Raw genomic sequence first — 11,685 nt, 5'->3', positions numbered from 1 at the left:
GGATATACGGCCATGGATACGGACCAGGTCTGAGGCTACGGGCGTCCCCGGGAGCAAGACTCCTTGCTGGCATAAGGCCATTTCAACCAATAACAACAACAACTGAACTTCAACCTCCTTCCTATAGTAAAAGCCACGGGAGCTAAGCCCAGCCCATTGCTAAATTAATACTTTCCGAAACCATTGCCAACCTATTAGCTTCAAGGAATGGTCATGATGCGCCTTGGATTTTTGCTTTAGACTTCGTCAGTCTCACGATCACCTATCAACTTTTCAAATCTTTTTCTCCCTCTTCTTCGTCTTCTTATCTCGGGCTTGTAATCATAGAGCGTCATTAACATGGAGTGGCGATCTACTTGACTCAATTTCACAGAGAAAAATTATCTTGCAAAAAAAGGCTGGCCTGAGCAGTAGAGCACTCCAATCATTATGGTCAAGGCCTAAGCATCTGCTCTTGGGTCTAAGCAATGTCTAGGATAAACGGTACCTGTGAATGATATGACTTTTTTTGCATACATTCACTAAACACTGTCTAAACAGCAGTGCATAATCACTAAAAACTAACACTCACCATACAATTACACTCACTAAACACTCACACTTACTATACATTCACACTCACTAAATGCGCACACTTACAATACACTCACACTCACTAAACACTCGCACTTACTAAGCACTCACACTTAATAACACTAAACACTCACTGAATACTCAACACTCACCAGGCACCCATACATTAAACACTGATTAAACTCACTTAATATTCACTTTACCCTGTACCCTAAACACTCAGTAAACATTCACTAAACACTCACTTAATCCTAAACATTCATTAAACACTAAACATTCACTAAGCACTCACTATACACTAAACATTCACTAAACCCTCAACACTCATTAAACACCAAATACTCACTAAGCCCTAATTGCTCATTAAACCCCTAAATGCTCATTAAACCCCCACTCATTAAACACTAAACAATCACTGAACATTCACTAATCACTCATTAAAAACTCACTAAACACTTACACACTAAACATTCACTAAACACTAACATTCACTAAACCCTAAACACTCACTAAACATTTCCTGAATACTTACTGTACACACTAAAAATTCACTAAGCACCACCATTCAGTAACCCTAAACACTCATTAAATACTTACACACTAAACATTCACTAAACTCCAAACACTCACTAAACATTCACTGAATGCTTACACACTAAACATTCAATAACATTCACAACATATTCACTAAACCCTAAACACTAAACATTCACTAAACACTTTCTCATAAACATTCACTAAACACTTTCTCATAAACATTCACTAAACACTAAACATTCACTGAATACTTACACACTAAACATTCACTAAATACTTACAACTAAACATTCACTAGACACTAACTTTCACTAAGCCATAAATATTCACTAAGCACTTACACACTAAACATTCACTAAACCCTAAACATTCACTGAATGCTTACACAATGACATTCACTAAATACTAACATTCACTAAAACCTAAACATTCACTAAACACTTACACACTAAACATTCACTAAACCGGAAGCACTCTAGACTAAACATTTACTGAATACTTACACAATAAACATTCTCTGAACATTTACACACTAGACATTTGCTAAACACTAACATTCACAAAACCCTAAACACTCACTAAACATTCACTGAATACTTACACACTAAACATTCACTAAACACTAACATTCACAAAACATTCACTAAACCCTAAACACTCACTAAACATTCACTGAATACTTACTTACACACTAAACATTCACAAAACCCTAAATGCTCACTAAACACTTACTCATAAACATTCACTAAACACTTACTAAACATTCACTAAACCCTAAACACTCATTAAACATTCACTAAACACTTACTCATTAAACATTCAGGATAAACAAAAATTCACAATCGCACTAAGCCCGTTTAATTTGCGCAGTTACAAGATTTTTAAAGATGGCCCCAAGGCTCTGGTATGTAGAGGGCATCTCCAGATATATGCCCTTTATGTTTATGATACTTCTTTTCAGGTTGCTTGGCAACTCATACCCAAAGCCGACAGTAGCAGAGTTAGTGCTGAGATAACAAGCAAACTCCGGCGGCAGCTTTATACAGCGTGTCCGTCACATGTATGCTTAGTAAGTAGGTGGGCTTCGTACAGTTCAAGCAAAGCTTTGTTAATAGAAGGTACATTATATTCTGTATTCGTTTTCTTTTTCTTAGGTGTCTCTTCATTTTCTTAGTGGATCAACATTCTTGTTGTGTTCGTAAATCGTGATTATTACATTCAGTCCTCATTGTGTGGGAGTGTGGGAGATATTATCTTTTTTTTTGTGTTTATCACAGTCATCCTATTTGACTGGGTGGTTTTTATAGTGTGGGATTCTGGGTTGCATCCTGCCTCCTCAGGAGTCCATCACTTTTCTCACTATGTGCCCTGTTTCTAATAGCACGCTCTTCTGCATGTCCTGGAGCTACTTCAACTTCTAGTTTTTCCAGGTTCCTTTTCTGGGATCTTGGGATCGTGCCTAGTGTTCCTCTGATTATGAGTACAATTTCCACTGGGATATCCCATATCCTTCTTATTTCTATTTTCAGGTCTTGATACCTATCAATTTTTTCTGTTTCTTTCTCATCTACTCTGGTGTCCCATGGTATTGCAACACCAGTGAGTGATACTTTCTTCTTGATTTTGTCAATCAGCGTCAAGTCTGGTCTATTGGCACGTATCACCCTATCTGTTCTGATACCATAGTCCCAGAGGATCTTTGCCTGAACGTTTTCTATCACTCCCTCAGGTTGATGTCCGTACCATTTATTACTGCAAGTTAGCTGGTGTTTCTTGCACAGGCTCCAGTGAGGGCTTTTGCTACTGAATCACGCCTCTTTTTGTACTGGTTTGGTGCATGCACCTGACATTTGCTTGCTACGTGGTTTAAGGTCTCGTCTTCCATATTGCACTTCCTGCATATGAGTGAGATTTTATTTCCATCTATTGTTCTTTGGACCTGACCTTGTGCCACTCTTAGCATTCCTTCAGTTTCCTTCTTGAGTTCTTCCCTCTGTAGCCATTGACATGTTTCATCGCTAGCCAGTTCTTTAGTCTGTCTCATGTACTGTCCTGCATTGGTTTGTTGTGCCATTCCTCTGTTCTGTTTTTCATTCTCCTGTCTGTATATTTCTGGGTCTTTGTCTACTTTTATCAGTCCTTCTTCCCATGCACTCCATAGCCACTCGTCTTCACTGGTTTTCAGATATTGCCCCAGTGCTCTGCTCTCGATGTTGACGCAGTCTTCCATGCTTAGTAGAACTCACCCTCCTTCCTTTCATGTTATGTATAGTCTGTCTGTATTTGCTCTGGGGTGTAGTGCTTTGTGTATTGTCATGTGTTTCCTAGTTTTCTGGTCTATGCTGCGCTGTATCTGATTACTGGTACTGCCCATGTGTTTATGGCTTTCGTCATGTTTCCAACATTGAGTTTCGACTTGAATATCCCCTTAAGTCTCTGCATAGATTCTTTCCTGATCATGTCCTTCATCTCTTGGTGTTTTATATCCTCTCTTTCTATTATTCCCAGGTATTGGTATCCTGTCTCATCTATGTGTTTGATGCTATTCCCGTCTGGTAGCTTAACCCTTCAGTCCTTGTCACTTTGCCTTTTTGTACTTTGACCAAGACGCATTTTTCTATTCCAAACTCCATCCTGATGTCCCCAGATACAATCCTTACAGTCTGGATTATGGTATCTGTTTCCTTGATGCTCTTACCATACAGCTTGATGTCGTCCATGAACATCAGACGGTTAATTCTTTTGCCTCCTTTCTTGAGCTGGTACCCAGCATCCATCTTCTGCAGTGTTTTTGTCATGGGAATCATGACTACTATGAAGAGTAGTGGAGCCCGTGAGTTGCCTTGAAAGCTCCCTCTCCTAATGCTAACCTCTGCTAGTCGTATCCCAGAGCTTGTAAGTACTGTATTCCAGTTGCGCAGTGTAGTTTTTAGGAAGCTGATGGTGTTTTCCTCTGCCCCATATATTTTCAGGCATCTCTTAGCCACATGTGCAGTATCATATCGAAGGCTTTCTTGTAGTCAATCCATGCCCATGCTTAGGTTGGTTCTCCTTCTCTTACTATTCTTCATTACCATTTTGTCTATCAGGAGCTGGTCTTTTGTGCCCCTACACTTCCTTCTACAGCCTTTCTGTTGGTGGAGGATGTTGTTTTTATTCTCTAGGCAGCTGTATAGCCTTTTCCTGATGATACCTGTTAGTAGCTTCCACATTATTGGAAGGCAGGTGATAGGCCTATAGTTACTTGCTATATTTCCTTTGTTCTTGTCTTTCTGTACTAAGGATGTCCTCCCTGTGGTCATCCATTTGGGTGCATGGTGGTTTGTGATACAATGCTGGAGCTGTTGTGCTATTCGTGGGTGTGGGGCTTTGAAGTTTTTGAGCAGTACCCATAGGTTTTCTAGCTGGGCATTTTCTTTAGTTGGTGTCTGACTGTGTCTGTAGTGATTTCGGCGAATCTTTGTTTTATTCTCCCCATTTCTTCTGCCTTAATTTTCTGGAGCCATGTTGCATGTTTGTTGTGTGATACCAGATTGCTCGATATGTTTCCCCACAGTCTCTTACTTGGCTTGGCTTCAGGAATTTCCTGGTGGTTGTCTTCCCCTCTTAGTTGGCTGTATAGTCTTTTCTGGTTGGTACCGAAGAGTTTGTTCTGTTGGTATCCTTTAGTCCTGTTCGTGTACCGTTGAATCATATGTGCTTTGACTTGGATCCTATGTTTTATATCTTCTATTGTGTTGTTTAGTCCCTTCTCTTGTACTTTGTATTTCTCGTTCCGTTCCTCCCTTGTTTTCTTGCTTCTTAGCCTCTTTTCTGCCATCTCTTTCAGTTTACTCAAGTCAGATCTCATCGCCATGATTTGTTTTTCCAGGCGCCTTTTTCAAGACAGTTGCTGATTTGGTTTCTGTTGGGTTGGTTGTGATGGAGGTGCTGGTGTTTGTTTATTATTATTATTATTATTATTATTATTATTATTATTATTATTATTCCTAAGCCCGGATATGGAAGTTTGGAGTCATGAAGGGCACCTGTCAGTAAAATATCTGCTAAAACATTTTATAAGAAGAGCAGTTCGATGATTGTTACAAGCACCTGGAAAAGGCTCACTTTAAAATGACTATTATTGTATTTTTGTTATGCAGAATTTCATTCCAAGATGTTCATCAGAATGAACATCATGTTTGACTGTTAACCCTAGATAGGTAATCTTCAAATGCAATCATTAAGGTAACCTGGTGCGGAACCAACCCCGTGAAGGAAAAAATTAAGGAAAAAATAATAACTGTACATTTATTACTGAAGAAAAATGCAAGAGTAAACCTTGAATTTAGTACTTTATTTTGATGCAAGAACCATTATGAAATCTATAATTGAAGTATTTTTTTGAAAATTAATAAAATAAAAATTTAATCAATTTTTTAACAATACTTTTATTGCTATGAAGGAGCTGAAATACACTCCATCTCTGTAGTGGCACAGATAGGGGAAGGTAGGAACCAACAATACTTTTATTGCTATGAAGGAGCTGAAATACACTCCATCTCTGTAGTGGCACAGATAGGGGAAGGTAGGAACCTCTAGCCCAAACCACAATTCTTCAGGGATGCAAAGTAAGTTCTGGAGAGGAAGCCAAAAACAGACCTAAAATTAGGAATGTGAGTGTGGAGTGGTTAATGCACACAAGGCGGTTGCAGTCTGAGAACCTCTTCTTGGTTTTCTAGTTTTTCTTCCTGGTTTACTGTACTGGGACCCCAACATCAGTAATCAGTTGTCACTTTCTGTCTTTGTATCACCAAAATAATATATATATATATATATATATATATATATATATATATATATATATATATATATATATATATATATATATATATGTATATGTATATGTGTATATGTATATGTATATATATATATATATATATATATATATATATATATATATATATATATATATATATATATATATATATATATATATACATACATATATATATATATATATATATATATATATATATATATATATATATATATATATATATATATATATATATATATATATAAAGTAAGTATAGCTTAGTTTTACCAGACCACTGAGCTGATTAACAGCTCTCCTAGGGCTGGCCCGAAGGATTAGACTTATTTTTACGTGGCTAAGAACCAATTGGTTACTTAGCAACGGGACCTACAACTTATTGTGGAATCCGAACCACATTATCAATAATCTGCTTGAGATATTCTTTATATTATCCATACTGCTAAATTTGATCCAAACGGAATTAGTAAATAATCTCTCAAACTTATTTTTAATGTTGCCTATAGCTAGGCATTGTTGGGAAAAGGGCCATAGGATGGATTTTAAAAACAGTAGGCTTATATACAAAAGCAATAACATCAGTCATATGAGGGTAGTGGAAGGGGCACTCATCAGACAGATTAAAGTGATAGAAGGAAACAAAGGATTTACCTCAGAAGATCCCATAAGCCGATCTTTAATATTAAAAGAAGCTAAGATCGACCCTTATGACCTGGAGGTTAGGTCTCCTGCCCAACAGACCGATGGTGACTACTCACATACCACAAGGATTAATACCACTGACCATCAGATCAGGATATCAAACCGACAGGAGGAGATAAACAACTCTCAAGAGAATGGAAACCAGGACAGCCATCATATAAATGACAGTACGGGGAGAAGAAGTTCCAGAAGATTGCTGGGCCTTGAACCAGCCTGACTACCTCATCTCTTGAAAAAGGGTCACAGTTAGGACCTGAAAGTGCTCGAGATCAAAGTAATATGTAAATATTTATCAGTAAACAAGTTATACACAAGAATCTTGTGGGTTTCTCTATAAATAATAATAATAATAATAATAATAATAATAATAATAATAATAATAATAGTAATAATAATAATAGTAATAATAATGATAATAATAATAACAGAAATAACAATAATAATAATAACAACAACAGTAAAAACAATAATATTAATAAGATAATAATAATAGTAAAAATAATAATAATAATGAAGTACAGTACTATGAGCTCAACCGAAACCTTTCAATATGGCTACCCAAGGTCACAAGCTCGGCAGGGAGATCGTCGCTCCATATTATTGACACTATGGTTCTAAAGAAACAAATTGACCAAGCATTTTGCCATGCCACATGTAGCAAGTGTTTTTCGCCCTCACAAGTTGATTCCCTCTTAACTGGACTCCCTATTACTCACTGGTGTGAAGATGGCATCAGCCGAGCACTGACCCTGCGATATTAAGTCCAAAAGCTTATCACTGTTGACATAATACAGTGAAATGTTCTTATCCTTCTGTTTCAACATTGCAACTGTGTTGGTAAGATCAGTGTTGAGCCACGAATATTAACATCAGTATTAACAATTTTATATCATAAAGCTGGGACAATGGCAGGATGGGATTGCTTGTGTGTTATGTCATTTGATGAAATGAACGTAGCTATGAGTGGACTTGTGAGAGAGGTGCGAAATAATGAGCAGGAAGACAAGTACTGCTGGTTTATTGATGATGCGGTCTGCTTATAAAGCAGCATGCGGACGTCAAGTGTATATCGCAGAGACTGCGGGTACAAAGATTTACAGGTGACCTGAGGTCAAACTATTTCTCTACAAAAAACAGGACAGGTACAAACAGAAAACATAATGATTAACAATGTCTGGTTTGACATAAAAATACTCTGTTACATGTACATAATGCATGGTCAATTGAACAGATAATAAAATATACAATTCATAATAATGACCATAATATTGTGTTCGTCCGACCCTAGGTCGAATGTGAAGGCAGCGCAGAAAACGGGATGTTCATTACACAGAACGCGTTGAGTGGGGACTTTACAATACTCCCCCCAAGACGTAGGTAACGTCTGATCAAAGCGGCTATCTGCTGGGGCGGCGGAGGGGGCCCTGCTTTCTCGATGTCAACTGGAGGGTGTGGCCGCCTTCTTCTGCACCCTCTGGAGTGGTGTGTTGGGGTGCCCTCCTGTCTGGTTTCGAGGTTTTCTGGGGATGCCCACGACATTTTCCTGTGCATGGGGCTGGCCGGGGGGTTGCTATCTCCTGTGGGGGGGGCTTTGGGAACCGCCCCTGACGTCCTACTCCAGGAATGCAGGCTTGAGGCGGTCTATCAATACCCAGTCTTCCCTTCCGTGGATGGCTACCCAGAATGCCTTTTTGTTCCTCTCGAGCACAAGGAAAGGTCCTCTGTAGGGCCTGGTTAAGGGTGGTCGCATGGCATCGTCCCTGTCGAAGACATGGGTGGCGGAGGATAAACCGGGAGACATGAAGGGGGACGTCCCGTCGGTGTATGTCCGCTGGCAGGGGTCGAACTTCCCAACCCTGTCGCAGAGACTCTGCGTTGCTATGTCATCCCTGTCCTCTGCGATGAGTTCCCCTGGGACTACCAGGGTCTCCCCGTAGACTTTTTCTGCTGAGGATGGGTTGCTGTTGGCTCTGGGGGCGGTTCTCAATCCGAGGAGGACCCAGGGCAGCTGGTACTTCTAACTCTCGGAGGTGCAACGACCATGAGGGACGCCTTCAGGGACCTGTGGAACCTCTCCACCATTCCGTTGGCTGCGGGGTTGTAAGTGGTGGTGCTGTGGTGAGTGGTCCCCAGCAGGCGTGCCAGGGCGGTTCACAGCTCGGACAGGAAAGCAGGACCCGTCTGTAGTTATATGGTCCGGGACACCGAACCGGCTGATCCAGCTGGAGAGGAGGGCTTCTGCACATGCACTGGAGGTGGCTTCTTCCATGGGCGTAGCTTCAGGCCACCTGGTGGAGTGGTTGACGACTGTTAGAAGGTATCTTGCTCCTCCTGATGGGGGAAGAGGACCCACCACGTCGACGTGGATGTGCCCGAAACGTCTCCTCGGCTGGGGAAATCGCCCACCCAGACTCAGTGTGCCGCCCTACTTTGTGGCCTGACACTGCATGCACTGCCTTGCCCAGGCCATCGCGTCCTTCCATATGCCATGCCAGACAAACTTCTCCATCAGTAGCCTGGCCGTTGTCGTTCTGGAGGGGTAGGACAGTCCGTGAATAATGTGGAAGACCAGCCGACGACGGGAGGTGGGCACCAGTGGGTGGGGGCGGCCAGTGCTCACGTCACTCAGCAGTGTTGACCCTCCAGGGCCGAGGGACACATCCTTCCTCTGCAGCGACTGTGCAGTAAGCTGGGGTCTCTGGGTCAGCGGCTTGTTTGCGGGCGAGGTCCTCGGAGTCGATCCCGAGCTGCACTGCGTCGATTTCGATCCTTGAGAGGGCATCGGCTACTGGGTTCTTCCTGCTGGGGAGGTACTTGATGGTGCAGGTGAACTCCGCGATGGCCGTGAGGTGCTGCTGCTGCCTGGATGACCATGTGTCCCCCAGTTTCGTGAGGGCGTGGACCAGCGGCTGGTGGTCAGTCCAAATCGTGAAGGGCATACCCTCCAGGAGGAACTTGAAGGTGGTGTACTGCCTGGTATACTACAAAGAGTTCCCTGTTGAAGGTGCTGTAGCGGGACTCGGTGGGGCTGAGTTTCCTGCTGAAGAAGGCGATGGGGTGAGGGGTCCTGTTGATGACTTGTTCCAGGACGGCTCCGCAGACGACGTTGCTGGCGTCCATTGTCAGCTGGAGGGGAGTGCTGGGGTCCTGGTGGGCCAAAGATGTTGCCTTGGCAAGGGCGGCCTTCATCAGGGAGAAGGCTTTCTGCTAGTTGGGGCCCCACACTAAGGTCTTAGGACGACCCTTGAGGACCTCCATCAGGGGACCATGGTGTGCGCGATCCCCAGGATGAATCTCCTGTAGTAGTTGAACATTCCGAGGAATTCTTGTACAGCCCTGATGGAGGCAAGGGTGGGGAACCTCACAACAAAATCGACCTTCGACGACATTGGGTGGATGCCCCCTGAGGACATCTCGTGGCCCAGGAATTCCACCTTCTCGATGCCGAAGGTGCACTTGTCGAATCTCACGACGAGGCCACTCTCCAGCAGGCGCTGCAGGACCTTCCAGATGTGCCGTAGATGTTCCTTCTGGGATCTGGAAAAAATTAGGATATCATCAACGTAGCAGACACAGAAGTCCAGGTCCCCCAGGATGCTGTCCATCAGCCTCTGGAAGGTCGCGCCCGCATTCCTCAGGACGAAGGCGGAGAAGGTGAAGACGTAGGACCCGAAAGGCATGACGATGGCTGTTTTGGGGATGTCTTCTGGTGCTAATGGTACCTGAAAATATGACTTTAAGAGATCTAATTTTGAGAATATTTTGACCTCGTGGAAGGAGGCCATTAGGTCCTGCATGTTTGGTAGAGGGTAATGGTCGGGTTCTATAGCAAGGTTGAGCCGCCTGTAGTTGCTGCAGGGCCTCCAGGTGCCGTCCGCTTCTTGCACCATGTGAAGGGGGGAGGCCCAGGGGCTGGGAGCCTTCTTGCATATGTCTATCCATTCCATCTCGGCAAAGGCCTTCTTGGCCTCCTGAAGGTGCTGTGGGGGAAGCCTCCGGAACTTCACGTGCGTTGGGGGGCCCTTTGTTTTGATGTGATGATATATCCCGTGTTTGGCGGGGCCCTGGGCACCTGATGAAGCTCGAGTTTGAAGACTTCCGGGAATTCCTTCAGGAGGGAACCATACTGGTGGGGCGCGACAGAACAGATTGCAGGCTCCCTGGAGCCCGGCAACAAGGGCAGGGACTGGCAGGACTAGGTGTCCATCAGGCGCTTGTGGCCAACACCAACTGCCAGTCTGAAGTGGGCAAGGAAGTCTGCACCCAGGAGCGGGGTCCTAATGTCTGCGATGATGAACTTCCACCTGTACCTCTGTCCAAGGATGGAGATCGACAGGAGCTTGCTGCCATAGGAGAGGATGGGAGACCTGTTGGCAGCCGTCAGGGAGGCAGCCTGGTCTGGCGGATATCTGCGGTCCTCTCTGGAAGGCAGGAACACTGACCGCATGGCTCCAGTGTCAATCAACATCATCCTGCCAGAGATGGTGTCGCGGATGTAGAAGTCTACTGGTGCGGGCCCCCTGGGTGTTTCAGTTGCTGCTGCCATGGCGGCCTGTGAGGATGGCTGCCGCCTCCCCTGTTTTTTGAAGAGAAGAAAAGGCAGGGGGCTTCGCAATTCCGGGCAGCTTTCCCAAACCTCTGGTGGTAATAGCAAAGCCCCGGCCTCTCCCTCTTCTGCTGGTGGGGTGGCTTCCTCTGGGCGACGATGTTGATGCCCTCCATGGTGGGGTCCTCTGGCTGGAGGCAGTTGATGGGGTGTGCGGGCGTGGACGCTCACTTTGCCACCTTTGTGAAGTCTGTCAGCTGCTGCGCCACCCTGATCAGGTCCTCGACTGGCAGGGTGTATGCCTCTGTGATCTGCCCATGGACCTCTGGTAGTAGCTGCCGCAGGAAGATCTCCCTCGACAGGCTGATCTCTTTGCGCCTGCCCCTGCTGTCAGTCTCGGGGAGGAGGAGGAGGTCCTGGAGGGCATGCCACGTTTCCAAGAGGTTTTCGTCCTGCTGGGGGTTGAAGGCGAGGTCGAGGGCGCAGGCGGCTCTCTTGGAGACCGGCAGGG

General features: G+C 44.1%; 1 protein-coding gene across 2 annotated transcripts in view; it reads left to right on the top strand.

Moving 5' to 3' along the window:
- The first annotated feature begins 2,017 nt into the window (after window positions 1–2,017).
- Window positions 2,018–11,685, top strand: part of LOC136854809 (UDP-glycosyltransferase UGT5-like) — a 44,435-nt gene continuing 34,767 nt past the window's right edge. The window contains exon 1 of one of the 2 annotated variants that reach the window (XM_067131362.1): window positions 2,018–2,179. The gene's annotated coding sequence lies outside the window, so the exon portion shown is untranslated. Of the gene's footprint in view, window positions 2,229–11,685 lie in introns of both variants that reach the window. The other variant, XM_067131361.1, reaches the window with a different exon arrangement.

This window comes from Macrobrachium rosenbergii, chromosome 3 (assembly GCF_040412425.1).
Source record: "Macrobrachium rosenbergii isolate ZJJX-2024 chromosome 3, ASM4041242v1, whole genome shotgun sequence".
In the NCBI taxonomy this organism is placed as follows: Eukaryota; Metazoa; Arthropoda; class Malacostraca; order Decapoda; family Palaemonidae; genus Macrobrachium; species Macrobrachium rosenbergii.
The sequence above is the reverse complement of the archived record's forward strand: the minus strand, read 5'-3'. Positions and strand labels throughout refer to the sequence as shown.